This window comes from Papaver somniferum, unplaced genomic scaffold, assembly GCF_003573695.1.
Source record: "Papaver somniferum cultivar HN1 unplaced genomic scaffold, ASM357369v1 unplaced-scaffold_29, whole genome shotgun sequence".
NCBI classification, from domain to species: Eukaryota; Viridiplantae; Streptophyta; class Magnoliopsida; order Ranunculales; family Papaveraceae; genus Papaver; species Papaver somniferum.
In genome coordinates, this window is record NW_020639929.1 from 1,647,978 (window position 1) to 1,667,415 (window position 19,438).

Consider the following 19,438-nt stretch of genomic DNA (forward strand, 5'->3'; position numbering starts at 1 on the left):
GGACTTCTATTGCTTTTGAATCTAACAGCAGACCTTCTTTTTCTTTTCTAGCTTGGCCAATGCATATAGACTTGTTTCTTTTTAGTTTGACCAACATGCATTGCTGATTTCTTGTTGGCAAATTATGTCTAAATGATACGCACTAGCTGATGGCCGTTTGAATTCTTTTACCAATTGATTAAGAAATAATGCTTCACAAATATTTTGTCAAAGTAGTAGTAAGTGGAAGACCGACTGGAGTGGTGGTAGATTTTCACCTCTGTGGTGGTATCAGCACTAATCTTTGTTTACCTACCTAAGAATTTACTTGTATCTTTGTTTGAGTGAGTCTTACAACATTAGTGGGAGGAAATTTCAGAAAATTTTCCGAAACTTTTGTCACACAACGTTTATAATCCTTAGTTGATTCCATGAAAGTATGAAAGTAAAACGGAAAAAAAAATGGGGTGCTGAGTCGTGTGACTAGCCCATAGGTTAAAATGCAGTCATTGCGGGCTGTGGGCCTCCGTGGCTTCCAATAGCTTTACACATATATACCTAAGGGGAAGGATCTGACGCTATGGTTAAAATGACACTATCATCATCATCATGACAAGGTGAAGCCATTTTTCCTGCAAATCAGAAACAATAACTAATTTAAAACTAATTTTCTGGTGATGTTCTTTTTATAAAACTCTACACTTCAATTAAAAATGAGTGTACCCCGAGACGTACAATTTTGTAACTATCATCCACATATTTTAATTCAACCGATAATGTTATTCAAACGAGGTCATCAGATTTTGCCCATTCACCTAATGTCTCATAGATAGTATTTCGGAGAGGGAGAATCCATGGGCCATCTTATATGGATACTATCTTATAAGATTCGCACCAATTTTTCGTTAGAGTCCAAGCGACAATGAATTAGAAACTAATATTCAAAAGATACTTATTAAACTTTAGACTCCTATAAAAATGACTACAATTCAAATATTGTAACTTATTTCTCTATATAAATTTTGTAACTTATTTTTCCTTAAATATAAACTTTCTTGTTACTGTATAAAATAAAATAAAATTCTAAGTTCAGCTCAGATTTATACAAGATGGTATGCAAATCTTAAGCAGGTAGGATCTAACAATATTCTTTTTCAAAAAAAAAAAGAAATATATATATATATATATGTATATGTATTTTTTTTTTGAAGCATAAGTTTTATTAAGATTAGGATGAAACTACACGGGGGTACTTTGTACCTATAGAGTATGCCATTACAATAGGACTAATGCATAGTGGCGTTATATGATTAAGCGTTGAAGCGCTGTCATCTGCCGCTTTGTTTGCTAGCCCATCTACCGCCTGATTCCCTTCCTTGTAATTGTGGTTTACGGTGCAATGTGGAATGTGGGCCGTTCTAGTTTTGATTTCTGCTGTCATATTGATTAAGTACCAAGGTGGCTCGGTTGTTGAGTTTAAAAAATGCAGGAGGTTTTCTGAATCCGTTTCAAATTGTACCTTTGGCCATTCTCGATCTGTAGCCATTCTTGTCGCGATAAGCACGGCCCAAGTTTCGGCGGTGAGGGAGGTTGTTATCCCGAGAGGTTGTGCGATGGCTAAGATTGTGATAGCTTTATCGTTTCTTCAAATGATACCCGCTCCTGCAAAACCCGGATGACCTCTAGCTGCCCCATCCGTGTTGTTTCCTAGGATTCACTTTCATCCTTCTGCCATGGCTTCCTAACACCGACACGTTCAAATCGATAGGAAAATTTTTAGATTCACATGTTCCAAATCAATCACATCCTCATCTATCACTCTCACAGAATTTCATACTCATGGTTCTATAAAAGCCATTTTCTCATCACTTTTTTATGCGGGTTTTCTCATCACTTCTTGCCTCAGATCTGCGAAGTTTGTTATTCGAAGTTGGAAAGAATTGAGATTCTGGTAAAAGAGTATGGAAGTTAAGTGACAATAACATTTGGTTCTGTGTGACGAAACAATCCAATGCTAATGGATTTTTCATCCACCTCACTCTTGCAAGACCTAGCTCTAAGGCTTATCCAGTTTCAATCTACATCACATCCGGTAATCACTTTGATGGTTGGTTTGCCATTGCTTCAGCCTTGGAATCCATAATCAATTTATCCACCTCCATCGCCAACCCTCCAAACCCAATTCATCCTTTCATACCAACTGAACCATCGACCATCTTCATCAAACCGCAAAACATATGCTCAAACTGTTATGAGCAATCCCCCACCCCCAACAAAAAAAAAAACATCCATTCGTCCCAGTAAAAAAGATTCAAACTCTCTTTCTTTGTGAAATATTGGAAAATATATCTTGTGTAGAGGCAAAACAATCAAAGTATGGTGCATTTTTAAGAATCAACAACAAACCAAATCAACTTGGAGCCTGGAATGACGCTTTTCTCATCTCAACACCAGTGGCAGTGAATTCATGGAATGTATCGGTCAAGATTTATGCAGAGATATAAAAATAAGTTCTATTTTTGAAATCTTTCCAATTAATTCTTCACAAGCATTGTTCCATGCAGACAAATAACTTTCACAGATGGCACAACCATATTTGGAAATACCTTGTGATACATAACTATGAGTTCTTCATTGAAATTTATGGGTTCCATTTCAGTTTTGGTCATTAGATGTCCTACATGAAATTGCCAATATATGTGGGGATGTTTTGTTGATTCATCTTGCAACACTGAGGCTGCAAGGAATTAGTGGTATCCGTATGAAGATCAGGAACAAGAACGGAATCAATTCAATTCCAAGAGTCATCAAGATTTTTTTTGGTAAACACATGTTCATTGCTCATGTTGTCGTGACCAACAAGTCTTCTCTCTTTGACGGAAAATAAATATTCAACTACCGTCGAATTTGGATCTCTTAGCACAGAATTCGGACCAAATGGAAGTAAGTAGAAGAAAAAAGAGAAATTATCTCCTAAACTGCAGGGATGTTGTTGACCTTGCTCCTTCAGCAGCTCATACTGCGTATCAGCCTATTCTTCTGGTGATTAATGATACCTTTCCTGTAATGGGAAAGTTTGAAGATTACAATTCTGCCAAGAATTTCAAAAATCTTCCTAGAGGATCTGGTCATCATGGAGCAGTTAAAAGAAGGCGTAAAAGGAGGCAAGCACAAAGGAAAATCATTAAGCATGTATGGAAAGAAGTCCAAACCATGACAATTTCTGAGTCCATTAACTCTGTTACGACGGATGTCTCCCTGTCTGACATGGCATCTGACGTGGAAGTTGACGTGGACTTAAACTCCATACCATCTTTTAAGATCTCGGTTTCGTACGTAGTTTCTGATAACTATTTGCCTGATTAGATCACAAACCCAGCACATATTCATCTTTCAACCCCAAACCCATCTCCAAATCATTATTTCACAACCACCAGAATCCAAGCTCCCATCAGTAAAATAGAAATCTGCAAATAGAAATCTGCGAGCCCGATTGAATAAGAGGAGCAACTTGAACAGTACCAAAGACCAATGTTCAAGTGTAAATCAATGTAAATCAATAACCAAAGGTTGGATTTTCTAATTGATTGATCTCAACGCACAACCCGTGATACTTCATTTTGTGTATGTTGATGAATAGTGGAATCAAGTTGTTTGCAGCGGTTACTTTGATGGTTAAAAATTGAAGATTGAAGACTTCTTATTTTTGGTTTCTAATCTTTGTGTTGCCTCTTGCATACTTGATTATTTGGGATCAACAAGTCATTTATCCTGATAAACATAAGACTTGTAGAAATGTCGAACAAATTCTCTAGTTGTATTAAGTTGCTGGATAGAGCTTGTTCACTAAGATTATTTCGATAATCATTGTCTTGGTATGATATTTGATTAAAGGAGTTTATATTGAGTAAATAGAAGCTCATTTACTCTACTTTATCACTTATTTAAAGATTTATTTGGATGATTGATCAGTGATTTTGTTACTGAAACAGATTTAGTCCTTTGATGTTTCGGGATATGACCCAAACGAGTTGAGAGCGGAGATTTTCACAGCGGTGAATCAACTCAAGATAATGGACTATGTCTTGCGATTCAGGTGCGTAGACCAGAATATATGTAGGCGCGGGGATAATGAAGGAATGAGTGTTTACTTGGTCTCAACTATACGAAGTTGCGGTATTCAATTTGTATAACGGCTTAATTATGAGAGTATTCAAAACTGAATAAGGTCAAAATCTTGGGTCTCCGGCCATTACTTTACTTTACGCATTATAATTATTGTCATATGTATAATTAATTAATTTTACTTGTATATTAAACAACTTGGGAACGATCACATAGTTAGCTTTGTTCGAATCATGACTATTTACCAAGTACACCTTGTTGAAATAATCTTTTGGATGTTATTTTTCCGGTAAGGTTACATAAGGTGTTTATGCATAGGTTGATATCGAAAAGGTTACGGTGTCCTCCATAACCTCGCCATTTTAAATTCGAGTTTACACAAAATTATCAGCATATAAAAATTAAGGACAATTCGGGAAAAAGATTAATGATTCATAAATTCACGTTATATATATTTCAAAAATTATCACAGTCAACCTACAACTTTACCTGAGTTTTGTATAGTACCTTGGATAACATTTGGGTGCCCTTACTATATGTCTCAGATTTAGTTGAATAGTCATTTTTTAGTTTGAATTTAATTTTTTTTTTCAAAAATAAAATGCAAAACTATAAACATACTGCTAATGTCGACAATTCTAGAAAGTGTGGTATTTATATTTTATGTTGACAAAAATGTAGCTTTACCTACATTTAATTACATGACTTTCTTCCAATGACGAGGAAGTGAGATGACTAGACTAGGTTATAGCTTATCATCAATGATTTTATTGAGAAAAAATTCCCTTCACATAACTATATTTGTTTCCCTCTTTGATCTTCTCCTGTCATACAAAATATCAATTGCTTCATTTTATACAGAGTTTTAAGTTTATTTGCTAACTAGATATTGAATCTATCTTAAGATCCTTGCAAAGGTTTAATTATTTTATAAACTTATTGTTTTGTATTAACTAACTACATCGCTTCATATACTCCCTTCGTTTTTGGAAGTTAGGCTAAATTGGAAAAGTGATAGTAACTTTTTTCAAAAGTAAGAGAGTAATATTTTATTCAGGTTGGTCAGATCTGTTATCATTATTATGTATGGACACTATAAAACTGTAGCTTTACCTAAAGTATAGGTAGTACCCTGGATAAACTTAGAATGCTCTTATTATATTTAACACGACCCGGCTTCAGTCCAATAGATTTTTTTATAGTTGAATTTGATTTTCTTTTATAAAATATAATACAAAATTACAAGCACATGGAATTTAACAACCATTCTAGAACAAACCTAGTGATTGGGAAATTTATGTTATTATTTTATGCATCGACACCATCAAACTACGGTGTTACAGCATTGAGTTACGAAGCATATTTTATCTATAAACTTTGTATTATCGACATTGCACTAGTTTGTAATTCGTTATTATTTTAGTATGCAGAACTTCCGGATGAATCCATACCTTGGAATTATATTTGGAAGAAATTTCAGTTTTGCAATTCGCCACTCGCTCCGTTTTAAAAAGACTATCCGCTTTGACTTTGTCAAAATATTAAGGAGACTATAGTATTTTACTTGAATACCCTTACTTATATATCTATTTTATTGAATAAAAATGACAATATTGAAAACTGCCTAAAATTGTTATGAGGATTGTAAATAGGAAATAAAAAAGGAAAATTAAAATATATCGAATTTATGGAGTATAAATTCTATAAGGAATCTAATTTTTGGAGCCAAATATAATGTCTTTTAAAAGGAACGAATGATATACTTGTTTCGTTAATTATACAAATTTCTGTAATATTCTAGATAGGGTCCCATTAAAAATGAATTTATGAGTATAAAAACATTAAGGTTATATTAGAGAGTTGATTTGAAAAATACGACTATCAACAAAAGCAGGACATAATTTTGAAACCGCCGGAAATAAAATAGAGGATATAATCTTTTTGAAATGAAGGGAGTATTATTTAGCATGTTGAACTTCCGAATGAGTTGGTACCTTGGAATTATAGTTGAAAGCAATTTCAGTTACATGGTTTAAGGAAATAAATTATGAAACTTGTTTCGTAGTTGAAAAGGTGAATTGAGAATGTATTCTAAGGATCGATCCATAATAAGGATCTATTTTAAAAACCGATCCCAAGTAAGGATCTAAATTAGAACTGATCCCTAATAAGGATGACTAGACCGATCTTAAGGATCTAAGTACAGACCTATCCTAATATATCTTCGGGTTACTGCAAATATTGAGGTGTATATGGATTAGACTAGGAATATTCATAAATGTCAACACAGTGATTTGAAAATGTGCTAAACTATAATATCTTAATGTTCAAGTATATTCCTTTGGTACTCAAGGCATGATACTAAAAGCACTTTTTCTTTATCTTTTTAGATATCTAAATTATATGCTTACCATATTCTAGAGGTTAGCATATCTCTAGTTACTATATTAGTAAAATACATGGTTGTGCGCTAGCTAATATTAATATAACTGGTAACTGTTAATTTCGGAAATTAACATTCATTGTATATCTAAAGGATTTTAGAAATTGGTAAATACCTTATATTCTAATCAAGCATTGGTTATAACAATATAAATAGTGGAGATTGTATTCTTACAGACTTATCCCTCAACACACATCTTGATTATATAAGAAGCCAACTTGTTAATAGATAGGAATAATCTAATTAGGTGAAACATCTTGTGTTTCCTTCATTTAATCTTTTTTTGGTATCATGATCAAGAAGCTTTTATTGGTACCATTGGTGGGAAACTAAATCCACTTTTTTTATTAATTGATTTGATTAAGAAATTACGTTATAGTTATCCTTGATACATCAAACTTGTTTATTATATGATTTTTCTCATATGATATAGCGCCGCTAGATTTTATTTGAGGGTTTGACTATTACATATCTCATGATTCAATATTTGTAGATAGAACCGTTGATCATTCAACGCTAACAGACTCTATTTTTTATGTGTTTATGAAAAGTGGAATCAAGTTCCTTACAACAATTACTTTGAAGATTTAAGATTGAAGACTTGAAGACTTTTTTTGGTAGGTTTCTGACCTTTGTGATTATATGGGATCCATTAAGCAGTTTTCTTGATAAACATAAGGCTTGTGTAAAGATCGAACAAATTGTCTAGTCGCTTCTTCTTGTTAAGTTACTTGGATAGAGCTTGTTTACTGATATTAATTGTTTCGATTATCATTATCATTGCTTGATATTTATCTAAAGGAGCTTATATTAATTGAATGAAAGATTATTTACTTACTTTATCCATGATCTAAAGATAGATTTTGCAGATTGATAAGTGAGTTGGTTACTGAACCATATTCAGTCCTTTGCTATATTGGGTAACAATCCAAAGAAGTTGTGAGAAGAAGTCTTCACACCGGTGAAGCAACTCAAGATAATGAAATTTATCCTAGGGTTCAACTGTGTATGACGGATTAGTTGTAGATGCATGGATACCGATGGAACAGATTAACTAACGGGTGTTTACTTGGTGTCAACTATACGAAGTTGTGGTAATTAATTTGTACGATGACTTAATTATGAGAATATTCAAAAATGGACTAGGTATCGGAGTTTTTCTGCGAAGCAGTTTTCCTCGTTAAAAGAATCTTGTGTGTTGTGTGATTCGCTTTACTTCCTCCTTATGTTGTTTATCTTTATAATCAAAGTAAATACACGTGTACGTTAATTCACTTGGTAACGATCCTATAGTTATTTATGTTTCGAACTCTGACTATTTATCAAGTTATCCCGTGTTGGAATATTTCTTTCATGGTGTGTATGTAGGTTGAAATCGAAAATATCGTGGCGTACTCGGTACCCTCGTCATTTCATATACCTATAATTAGAGTTCTACGTAGTATCTTAGGTAAACTTTCGATGTCCTTATTATAAGTAACTCACTATTATTGGGTAGCTTTATATCATATCATAAACGTTGTACCTAATTTTTACTTTGATTTTTTTTTTTCAGAGTTGAAGTCAAATTTTTATAATATATAATCAAAATTACTGCCAGATAATATTTAACAACAATTCCAAAAGAAGAGTAGTGATTGAGAAATGCTAACTTTGTACTTATCGATACCATCAAATTACTTTATATAGAGTTCTAGGTTGTATATCGGATAAACTTTGGTTATCCTTATTATAAGTCTGAGTTTTGGATGTCGATTAAAATTATTTCAAAGTCTGAATTTTTATTTCTTTTCCCAATATATGTCAAATTACAAAAATACGTCAAGAATGATCCTAGAAGAAGATCGGTAAATGAGAAACTCGAGTCTTTATATTTTATGCATTCACACCATCAAATTATAGATTTACCTAACGTTTAAGGTAGTATCTTAGATCAGCCATAGATTTTTAATAATTTATTATCTCAAAATTTTGATGCCCTTACCGTTGGCTTAACCTTAATTGTATTATATTTTACCACAAATTATATATTTATTTATTTTAATATTTTTTAGAATAGTTCGAATTTTATGCAACATATAATAATAAAAAACTATGAACATCGTTTAACACAAAATTTACAAGAAAATTAGTGACTAAGAAAACCATGTCTATATTTTATGCGATGACACTATCAAGCTATACTTTTGTCCGAGTATGTATGATCAGCGCCTTACAAGGATAATCGTCTTGAAAATGATCAAACTACTCTTGAAAGTGAGTTGTGATGGACCGGAAAATCTAACCTGCGGCACCCAGCCATTCAGTCGGAAACTCTTTGATGCCCCACTCCTGACGCAGTAACTGTGTCTCAAAATTTTGCTTCTCGACAGACAAACGCACGTCCATCTCCCGCTACAAGCATGTTTTTCAAGCATGATACCTTAAAATTAGTTTCCACATCGTTCTAACTCATATTCCTAACCAAGATATTATTAAGAAAACAAAATCTTTCCTAAAATAGAAAAAACGGCCTTTTGAAGCCCTAAACGATGGAATTTGGATAAATTTTGATGACCATGTGGATTTATAAATCATATTTCTCGATCTTCGGGGTCGTTTCCCATCAAATTGGACAACTCTTAAGCTAAATTACGACACTTGGGTCCTTCACTTCCAAATAATGTAGTGCGTGATAACTTGTTCATCTGCATCAGTGCAGGCTTATGCTATACTTGTCTTGCATCATCCTTGTGATGCAAGTGGCTTATGCAAGCTCCCCTAAATTGCATACCAGTTTAGTTTTCTTTTCTGGCCATGCCCAATTCACAATTGTTGCATGCATACATCGAACAGATTGATAAGAAGTATGAGCATCCAAGGAATGGACTCAACTTACTTCACCAAGTGTGACATCAATCATCCTTTGCCCCACTTTGCCAAATCAGATAATATGAGTTACCATAATATCCTAATCACCTCATAATTAGATGATATGAGCGACAAGGTGCTGGATCACTAATGGTACAACTCATTGTGGTTGTCTACGTACCCTCCTCAGTGGATCGAAAGGATCAAGCAAAACCGCAGTTCATCCATCATAGGGACAAGCAACTAGGCCAAAAGGACTTTCGAAAGATATGCACAAAGCCGTGAATAACTGGTGCTTCCCTGAGGAAAATATCATCACTTCCCTGAAGAAAATTCCTCGAGGATACTCACTTCCTCGAAAATTTTTGACCACTTTGACATTCACCAAGTACAACTTATTTAAGGAAAACATACATCACTTCCACTTCGACATTCACCATGTACCACTTCCTTAAAGAAAACATACATCACTTCCTTTGTTTCATCTGCAAGGCCTCCTCAACTAATATGATTGTATTAGCGGCACCATCCTCCCTAAAGATAACAACGATATTAGTAAGGAAAACATAGGTCATGCTCATGACACTGCAAACTGCGACAACTAAGTACTAGGAAAAAGTATGCGTTCAATCCTAGTTAACTCCATCAAGAATCAGAGTAAAATATTATATGTGCAAGATATGATCCATGAAATTTGAAGCGTGATAAGAAATTTCTCACAACATTCTATATAACATATCTACAAAGAAGCCAACGAAGCAAGAAATGCACTTGCAAACCACACATCCGACAAAAACTAACAAATTTTTTTATCATACCACTTTTTCAGAATTTATAGTTCGAGAGATGCTACACTGATCGAGGATTTTCTCTTGAGAAAATTCCGATCCAAACATCTCTTGGAAAACACCGAGGAGTTATAGGGGGTTTGGTCCCACCACTTTATGTGTTGCAGGAGAATTTTCAGAAAAAAATACACGAGAGATAAATCATCTCCTATATAATCCCTGGTTTTCTAATACAATTTGTATCAGACGACTAGTTGTGTTTGATCCAATTGCGTGAGGGAAAAAAAATACCATTTGGATCTAGAGCTACCATTTTGGATTACCAATTACAAGTGTGTAATATGAAGGTTTATGCCGTGAGCTAGACGCATGATTAAGGTCGGGAAGTCCCACCATGCGGCACAGACACACCAGTTAGTGCGTAACATTGCAAGTGCGCCGGCGTCAATCCCCACCACCCAATTTCCCAAAACAGAAAGCCCACCACACAACACATTCTTTGTTTGTTCCGACGAAGGGAATTGTCAAATATGTGCTCCACCACCACCTCGTCTCCGTCCTTAGTAACTCTGTCCATGCTAATTTCTTCTTGGTTGACAGACAGATGACACTGACATTTGTGTTCCTTTCAGACCAAAATTGACATATTTGTCCTCTAACGTTTTCATTAATTAAGTGCCATGTCCTCGTTTTACCTCATCATTACATCTCTGCTAAAGACTCAGTCCTTTATCAGAGTTTCCTTCTGTCATCAACAGTCAACCTCGAGATCCTCGCAAAAGAACTTAGAATAAACCGAATCTCCACCGTTTGATTTCCTCCAGCGACAAAAAGCCTATCAGGGTAGTTAAACTAAGATACTGTATGCACAGGACTATATTTAATAGATTGGTTCGGGCGATCTTGTGGGATTAGTTTCCCTTTTGTCGGTCTACTTTGGGGAATCACGAAGCCTTAATAATTCTTGCCATTTTGTAAGATATCCCATGATGATCATGATGAAAATTGTGGTCTTATCTCATGTGGGTCCCACAAACTATGTGTCTACGTGTCACCTCAATGTGAGTTTGTCAAGAAAATGTCTGTTTGTACTTTGATGAATGATGTCATGAACCAATCAAGATCGCAATTTATTAAGTGGACCGAGGAGGAAATGAAATCATGACATTTTATATGGTCAGTTGATGCATGAGTTCATGGCATTTTGTGTAATGTGTACATGATATATGGGTGGTGTGTCACTGTGTATTGATTACAGGGCAGAGTGTGCTAGATTGAAATTTTAGAGTGGAAGGGTCAAGAAAGAGAGAGGAGACGGCAGCGTGAGACCGACAAAAAGGATTGATGGTGGTGGAAGGATGCAATAGGCTGAATAGGTAGGTGGTGGCTAGTTAAACGAGGTGGAGGTGCTGGTGGTGGGTTAGTAAATTAACTTTACTAGCTAAAGTGACCACACACACCAGACCATTAAATCTTAAAAAAACCATTTTCTTTAATATTTGTTGACGGCGGCAGACACCCTTTTTAATGTGCCAGCACTCTTTTCTCACTGCAGCTCTCTCATTAATTATGCTCAATCTGGTTGTCAACTACTCCTCTTTTAAGTCCAATGGACATCTTATGAGCACGAAACTTGTCATTTTGAATAACAAAGGAAATCACAACTAGTCGAAAACTGAGTGCTAATAATCAAGGCAAACTTGAATCTTAAATGTCAGGTATGAGCTGGAAATGTTTCACTGTTTCGGTTTAGCCAAAGTATCTTTCATCTGCTGCACCTTATCTTATTGTTAGCAGATTGTCTTTCTACGTGTCTATGACAAAGAAATCATGAGTGTTGGTGTAAATGAGTATGGGAGATTGAAGCATGTCGGACATGTGTTGCTTTTCTTTTAACTCTAGGCAACTTGTTCCCTAGAATTAAGCTTGTTAGTAGTAATTACTTATATATCTTGCCAGGGTACTCAAGTCCAAACCTGACCATTCTCTTTGTTCTCCAACTCATTGTCAGTTTGTGCCGCTCCCTCAATGATTTGGTTGCGAACCTCCGAAGGTAACATTATCGTCTCGAACATTTAGAGGTTTGCATGATTTTGGAGTTACTATACAAGAGCAAGGCTACAGCCTACAGACAAACCCAAGACCAATGCTGCCTGATTAATTGTGTCCGATTACAATTTACAGATAACCATGATTTTCGAGGCAATAGTTTTAAATTGGAAAATGCATAAAACGGTCCAATTTAAATTGTACGGTGCTTCTGTTTTGTCCGATTTTCGGGGTCGCCCCTAAAAATGTTTCTGATTCTATTTTAAGATGCGTCTGATTCGCAAAAGAGAGTTAGTGGTGATTCACGATTAAAATATGTTAGTGAAATTATTTATGTGTCCTTCATATTTATCTCCCTATACACAATTTTAACTTTTGCTTTCGTTATGATTTTTTTTGACGGTGACGCTATTTGTAGGTGGTGGTGGTGGTGCAGCTTACATATCGTTACACCGCATTCAAGATCGTAAAACCGCATTCAGGATCGTTACACCGCATCTGCATTCACTCAAAGGGTTCACCGCTTCTCCTTCTGGGTTTAATAGAGATTCTTAAGCTTCCACCACCACCACCACTTCATCACCACCACTTTAACCAATTAGTTAACTAGGAAGGATATTTTGAGGGATGATATTTTCGGAAAAAATAACGGAAAATGGGTCATTTGTCCAAATATTTTTAAAACATGGTTCAAATGGACGAGTAAAAATTATTATGGATGAAATGGACACAAAGAAAATAGTAAGGATAAAACTGGATGCATTCTGATGTAAATTAAAAATAAGAAAAAACATTTAAAAGTGGGTAGGATGAAACTGTTTACATCCTGACTATTTTTTACATTTTATCAATTTAAACAGTATCAAAATCTAAATGTCCTTTTCACCCAGGAATTGTTGATTTTGGTCATTTTAACCATTTTGTGAAAAAATAACACCGTTTTAGTTAAAAGTGTTAAATCGAATGGAAAAAGACCATTTTGTAATGAATTACAAAAATGTGATGATTTTGTGACCGAAATACAAAAAAATATGATCGTTCTATAATTGGCTCTTTTAAATTCGAACCCGTAAAAATGCTCCCGAATGATCCAAAAAATCATCAAAATCACTTGCATAGGATTTTAGGAGGATTGAGAATGTTGTCGGTTGTCCTTGATTTATGCAGCCCAGAAATAAAGCTCGGAAAAATAAATGAAATGTAGCCCAAGCCTGTGTATTTATGACGCCAAAAGATTAGGCCGTATATTGCCCTTAACATTTCCTAAACGTTAGCCGTTAGATATCAGTAACAAAATTGAGGGCTAAACTAATTGCCACAATCAACCTCCTGGCATATTTGTTTGTATGTAACCAAAACAAGATCTAAATGCAGACGATGCTTGATGCACCGACAAAAAATATGATACCGTTGTATGATGGAACCACCTTCCAGCCCATGATTGTAGAAATTGAACAACAAGTTACCGGGAAACAAGCTTCACAAGTCTTTTTAGTGCAGTAAAATGAATCACTTAGCTGTTTATAACTTTTATTTTGCTCCGGATAATTGAAAATAGGGGATTAATTGTTGGTTCTTAGAAGTACATAATTATATCTCACAAATGTTTTCTTTTTATTTTTTTAGTTTTCTCCAATATCTCAAATATTATTTCCTTAAACATTAAAACTTGTACAACTTTTCAATTGCCGTAAGTTTCGTTCAACCAAAACCTTGCACTCAGTTGTTATACAGATTTCTTTTATGTGTGCATACATATAATGCTGTCATATAATTTGTGACTTTCATGCAATATTTATTAATGAGAATAATGTAAGTTTCTAAACCAAACACTGCCTTTGTCCCTGAACAGATGATATAGACTATAGTTTAAGTTTGCATGATTCTTAAGGTAAGGAGAAGAGGGGAGTGTTTTGGAATATTTTCCACAATCATATTCGTATGGATAATAAGTAGTAAAATTTATAAATGATTTACATTTTAAAATATACGACCGACATTCGTAAACTTTATACCATTAAAAATCTTTTTAAAACACCTACATAACGAATATAAATAAGGCTATTAAATTATATGTATTTCTTATACTAGCCGATAATCAATTAAAATGGTAGTTTTAGAAATGTGCAGTTGTTCAATAAAATAGGTTATCTATTAGTGGGACAAAATTTAAAAATGAATAAGTTATCTATTAGTGGGACAAATCTAAAAATGAATAGGTCACCTGTTTCACTTGGTGAAGAGAAGTGTTGATTGGTTAAACACTTATGTGAGGAGGTGTATGAAAGTGAACAGATGCATATTAGGGTCTCAACCCAAGAGACACATGTATACAAACATCTGTTTAAACTCTCTCTATATATGTATATACACGAATATGTCTCACTCTAATTGCAAGTTATCTTCTCTTCCTCCTATACTGTAGTGTCCTACGTTTATACTTATGGTATATAAACATTGTGTTTACAGAAAATTGATATGTTATTGTTCACAAGAATCCATTGTAAGAGAGTGCACTCTTACTGGATTGAGATCGTTGAATCCTGGAGAATAGACGTCGTTAAACCGTGTTGCACCTTGAGGGGCGAAATCTATTCTTAAGGACAGTGATTGGATCACGCCTCGATCAAGCCTTGTTGGCGTTTATAGCATCCATAGCCATAGATTTCCAACAATCTTAAGAATAGATCTGTATGGGTTTTATAAAATTCAGTTGGCAGCCAAAACCAAATGAAGGCTCTGAACAATATGGATAAACACGTGAATGATCAATGTCGGCACATTGTTAGACGGACTGATGAATGCGGCGCATACCTTTGAATTTGAAATTAAACCTTTGATTTCATAGATGTATGTGCATCAGAAAGAGAGTCCCATTAGAAAATATCTAGTGGAGAAGAGACAGAACAACCTCTTGGTTGGATAACCGTATCAGATCATTTTGAATTGACTTGAAAAGGCACAATCAGAGAGGATGTCTGGTATATGTATGTGACCTTTTAAAACTGCTTGTTTTTTCACCCAAGGTAGGGTGATAGTGAGAAATGCTGATACAGAGAAAATGACTAATCTCTTCGTTCCAGTATTTCTGTGGGAGGAAGGTTAACTTTCTCGTTACTTGATGCTTATGATGACAGTCATTTTGAGTGATTTAAATTCAATTTAAATCCAAGCAGGGAATGCTATTGAGAAAAGTGATCAAATATTAATGGATGGTTAATGATTAATTGATCATTGGATGGTTAGTCAATGGTAGAATTTGGCTTATGCTTGGTGCTTGATTAGCACAGCCAGCATGCGTACATCCTATTGAAATTCAAGTGTAACTTGAAATTCATTTTAAAAACTAACCACTCAAGATGTATGGTGTAGACGACACTGGGATGGTTTAAAGTTGGGATTTGTATATCATTTTAGCCAAGAGTACAAAACAATTGTTGGTTAAGAAGAAATAAACATCAGGGAAGCGATGTTAAATTCTCAAGATTAAGTGTACCAAAAATATGTAGGGGCAAGTTGTTCGGAACAACGTGTAAGTCCATAAATGATGCTGGAAGTTAGGAAAATTGCTGATGCCTTGGGATGGTAAACCAAGAGCATCTATGGTAATTATCCGCGGTCGGTTTTCCCTGAAATCATGTGAATAGCATTTAGGAACTGCCATTCAACAGTATACCGATTTTCATGGATAATAATTTTTGAGCATATAACGTCAATAGCCAGTACATGTGAATGCGGTGGAAAACAAATGGTAATACAACTTGGATTGTGAAGATTGGCTAATGACAACCTTTAGTTGAATGCTAAAACTCAAACCCCACTACTGAGACTTTGTGTCGAATGACTATGTTAGAAAGAGATGTTTACCACCTATTAGGTAGTTCATAGATGGGGAGATGATTGCTATGTACTGAAAGTAGTTCATATCATATGTGGGAGTTGATTGCTACATATTAAAATTGGTTCATATCATCTATGGGAGATGATTGCTAAAGATTAGATGTAGTTCATATCATCTGCGGGAGATGATGGCTACAGTTTTAAAGTAGTTCATATCATCTATTTTAGATTATTGATAAAAAGTGGGATCGAAACGTATGTAAATGAATTGGATACCCTTTTTAGTAGTGGGTACCAAAGTACTGTGAATGGTAATTGTGACTAACTTCACAGTGCTTTCTCATTCCCTTGGTTGTACTAGGGCAATTGAAAAGTTCAATTAGGCAAGTCGGGAAATGTGGGGATTGAGAGAAATGTTAATTTACATATTTCTAACAAGTTGGTTAGAGTTATAGTGGTGTATGTGCACCTTGTAAAATTTGGAGTTTTTCCGATTAAAGGAAAACATGGTTATGTTTAAGAATAATTGCTAAGTGCGCAAACCATATTAAATGTCTTTGTAGAGATACTAAAGTGTTGTATCTACAAACAAGAAATGTAATCTCTGGTGAATAGTCTTTGTGACCGCGCGAATTGTTAAGTTATGAAACTAGAGAAAACATGTTCTAAGACTTAGTGGCTTAGAAATGTTAGAGCGATAGTGATGTTAACCTCACTTATATGTCTGGAAACTCCAACAAATAGGTTCATAGAGTCAAAACAAATCACTATAGTCGCTCTAAAACACTATCAAAACTTGTGAGAAGCCTGTTGTGGCGTGAAAGTACTTATATATGCAGTATGTAAGGATGAGTTATTGATATACTCTTAATGAATTCCATGCCATTTGTTGGTGTGTACGACTGCAGTACATATTCGATGGAAGTTCACCTATTTGAGTTTGGAATGAGGTCAATTCCAACAGAAACTAAGGCGTTGTTTCCGTATAAACTCATGAAACCAGGAGGGCGCAGGACCAAAAAGCGCCAAACCGCAGAACAATAATGATTTATAAGCTTAGTGTGGTTGTTAAATCCTCTAATTTACATAAAAGGACTGGTTCATAGAAAATGTCTTTTCACTGTATTCTTTTAGTAATCTATGATTTATCATCCTAAAATTGGTTCATAGCCCGAAAGGCACCAATTCTATTTCACAAAGTTTATACTGTGTACTGGAAAACTCATACAGTATTTTGAAATGTGGGGGATTGTTGGAGTTCATATCAATGAGTTTCAAAATACAGTAGGAAGAATTGTATTGTATCCATTGTGTTAGTCACAGTAACTAACTTCAATTAGTTTAAAAGAGATATATACCAATCCAACGGGTGTTTCACTTGGTGAAGAGAAGTGTTGATTGGTTAAACGCTTATGTGAGGATGTGTATGAAAGTGAACAGATGTATATTAGGGTCTCAACCCAAGAGACACATCTATACAAACATATGTTTAAACTCTATATATATGTACGAATATCTCTCACTCTAATTGCAAGTTATCTTCTCTTCCTCCTATACTGTAGTGTCCTATGTTTATACTTATGGTCTATAAAAATTTTGTTTACAGAAAACTGATATGTTATTGTTCACAAGAATCCAGTGTAAGAGAGTGCACTCTTACTGGATTGAGATCGTTGAATCCCGGAGAATAGACGCCGTTAAACCGTGTTGCACCTTGAGGGACGAAATCTATTCTTAAGGACAGAGACTGGATCACGCCTCGATCAAGCCTTGTTCGCTTTTATAGTATCCATAGCCATAGATTTCCAACAAAATATAGCTATTAAATATACATATTTCTTACACTAACCGATAATCATTTAAAAGGGTAGCTTTAGAAATGTGCAATTGTTCAATGAAATAGTTTATCTATTAGTGGGACTGTTAGAGCATTGATCGGTCGAACTCACAAGTGTTGCTATCTCAAGCTTATTGTCATAACTATATCTTGATTTCTAGTCTATAGTTAGTTAAGTATCGGTCTTGGATAGAGGTGGTTTAGAAATGAACCAGTCATCATTTTCTACCGTTTGAAGAAGAAGATCAACTGACGCTTTTGGAGAACTTCATCAACAAAAGGTAAGTGAGGACTGCACCACCTATTTCTCAAGTTTTATTCACCTTTCGATCCTTGAGACGTTTGTCACATAACTAATTAAACTAGCTTGCATAGACAAGAATTTCGAGTCGAGAATTAATCATTCAGTTTACGAATTTCTCGAAATATGATGACTAAGCTTAATGAACATTTATTCATACTTGATCAGTTTCGGTGGAGAACAATTTATTGTCATGATTCAAGTGTATCATTCGAAAATAGCCTGGAACAGTGATATGTGTCATTGATGTTATACATGAATGTTTCGGATTGATTTAGAGAAATATAGATCGAACTACTATATTCATAGTACAAGACAGTGTTATCAGTCTTACAAACTGAGATAACTGTTATATGTCTGAAGCCGTATTACATGTACTAGTACACGTAGTGGAGTAGCTATACATCGACTTACAGATTTGTGTGATACACATACTCGTGTACACATCATGAAAAAATATGTTTGTTTCGGGATCCGGATATAGGATGTATATTCGTGTACAAACCAATTTGGAACTATGCTAAGGGAACCGGGTTAAAGTATCCAAATCGGTATGCGAACCAATATAGTTCTTGTTCCTAAATTAGTTTAGCACCCAAACCGATATGCAAACTGAAAATGTTATGTGGTCTTCGGAACTGGTAAAGTCTTAAGGTTTTCAAACTGGTTCGCAAACTACTATGATTGACATCCAGTATAACGTCCATGTTGTCTGTAGGCGGTCAATGTTAGGCACCATAGAGTTGCAGAGCTGCAGGACATGGTGCGGTGATACTGATGATGGTAAAGGTGGTGGTAATGGTGTCGATGCAGGTGGAGGTGATTGCATTGGAGACAATGGTGATGAAGGAGGTGGAGATGATAGCAATGGAGACGATGGTGGAGATGATAGTATAAAGGGAAGTAAAATGAGTAACGAAAGGGCAATACAATCATTTGTCATAAAATATAAAACAAAAAGTTGGGTGAAATACCCATTTAGGATATTAGAATAATATCTTTGATTTTTCTGGATAATTAAGCAATATTTTTTCTTTTAAAGTCTTTTTCACCCAGAAAAAAGAAAAAAATTGGTTATTTAACCAATTTGTGTTTAAAATTTTTCTTTTAACAAGATAAAGCAACCGTCCGTATAACTGCGTCAAAATACATTACCTAGAATTATACTGTACTAGATTTGTGCCCGTGTTACGCACCGGGAGTTATTTTTCTTTTAACTTGGTGTG